General features: G+C 55.0%; 1 protein-coding gene across 13 annotated transcripts in view; it reads right to left on the reverse strand.

Annotated features, from left to right (window-relative positions):
* Positions 1-1,623, reverse strand: part of LOC113215085 (F-actin-monooxygenase Mical) — a 75,879-nt gene that overhangs the window by 21,268 nt on the left and 52,988 nt on the right. For 10 of the 13 annotated variants that reach the window (XR_008011261.1, XR_008011258.1, XR_008011260.1 and 7 more), the window contains exon 3: positions 814-885. The exons of 1 other annotated variant lie outside the window; for it this stretch is intronic. The gene's annotated coding sequence lies outside the window, so the exon portion shown is untranslated. Of the gene's footprint in view, positions 1-808; positions 886-1,623 lie in introns of all 13 variants that reach the window. 2 more of the 13 variants (XR_008011251.1, XR_008011253.1) reach the window with 1 other exon arrangement.

A 1,623-nucleotide genomic window follows, 5' to 3' on the forward strand; every position in this document is an offset into this window, starting at 1 on the left:
AAAAAAAACACGTTTGACCCAAAGCAACTGTTGGACAGCATGAAGGGGAAGTTTTTGGGTAGCAAATGCCACCTTCCAGGGGGGTACATTCATGGTGCCAGGAATGTACACCCCTACCTCGCCACCTTCCAGGGGGGTACATTCATGGTGCCAGGCATGTACACCCCTACCTCGCCACCTTCCAGGGGGGTACATTCATGGTGCCATGGATGTACCCCCCTCCCTCGCTACCTTCCAGGGGGGTACATTCATGGCACCACTGTTGTACCCCCCCTGAGGCCTGTGTTGGGGGGTACATTCATGGCACCACTGTTGTACCCCCTTGAAGGGCCGTGACGGGGGGTACAACAGTGGTGCCATGAATATACCCCCCCAAAAAAGACACTAAGGGGGGTACATCCATGGCACCATAAATGTACCCCCTAGCTGATGCAACGCTATGGGGGGTACATTCATGGTGGGGGTACATTCATGGTCCTACACCGGTATAAGACGGATTCAAACACAGATGCCGAGCACCATTGGGTACAAGTGCAAGGCTGATCCGGAAAGTGAACGCCCGTCACATAGCCGAAACGAACCTGCCGAGGTCAGCCTCAGCCTGTATGCAGGCTCTTGTAGCGCCTGATGGGTAGGCAACATCTTGCCTTCGACGCATGCGTGTACTGCGGGGTGGCCTATACCGAGTCTCGCAGGCGCCGAGCCCTCACGTAACTTATGCCAGTTTCTGGACGAACCCTTAGTTGAGGAGGACCGTAAGAACGGATATGGCCTCCTCCTTTCGTTTCCTTTTCCAAATAATGCTCACCTCACCTATGAAAGGGAATAGTGGATGGTAGTCGTCCTCACGGCATGGCGCGCGGATGCGGGTGGCGGCGGCGGGGTCTGCAACAAGAAGACGCACGTGACGGTCAGACACGGTACGCACTGCAGCAAGCTAAAGGGGCGAGCGAGGGACGAGGAAGAGAGGATGGGAGTGTGCAACGAGGAAAAAAGGGAAGGGAGGAGGAGACTTTTACTGCTGGTAGAGACAGTCTTGGTCACTGTCTAAAAACGAGGGAAAAGAGGTAAAAAGTCGTCCATTTGGTGGCGACACACGCAATGCTCCCTCAGGGGGGGGGGGGGGGGCTTCCACCTCCCCGAGGCAGCTCCGCGTGTCAGGAACGCGTTTGCTCCGTAATGCACACGAAACACGCAAATATACATAAAGTAAGAAAAGGCCGAGACTCCCGTTTTCATGATTTTCATTTGTTTGGCATATCGACCCGTTTGACATTTTTATTTAATTGCTCTTATTGTTCGCGGGGGGTGATATCCCGTTCTTTTTCAAAAATCAAAATATTTTCAAAACTTGTATATTATTTCTTTTTTCCCGCCCAACATTCAGCGGTGTACTCCACGAGCGCACAGTGCGCGCGCGGGGGAGGGCAAAGGTTGCTGCAGACAGACGCGCTCGCCAAAGGAGGAGTTGTGAGCCGGCTGAGTCTGTGCGGGGGAGAGGAGGGGAGGGGCGCAACAGCTGGACGAGAAAGGGGGAGGGGAGGAGGGGGAGATCACCCACTAGGGCCTGACGTCACCTAAAGGCACGCGGGGGCGTGGCGAGAGAGAGAGGGAGGGAGAGAG

This window comes from Frankliniella occidentalis, unplaced genomic scaffold (genome assembly GCF_000697945.3).
Source record: "Frankliniella occidentalis isolate FOCC.00 unplaced genomic scaffold, Focc_3.1 Scaffold72, whole genome shotgun sequence".
Lineage (NCBI taxonomy): Eukaryota > Metazoa > Arthropoda > Insecta > Thysanoptera > Thripidae > Frankliniella > Frankliniella occidentalis.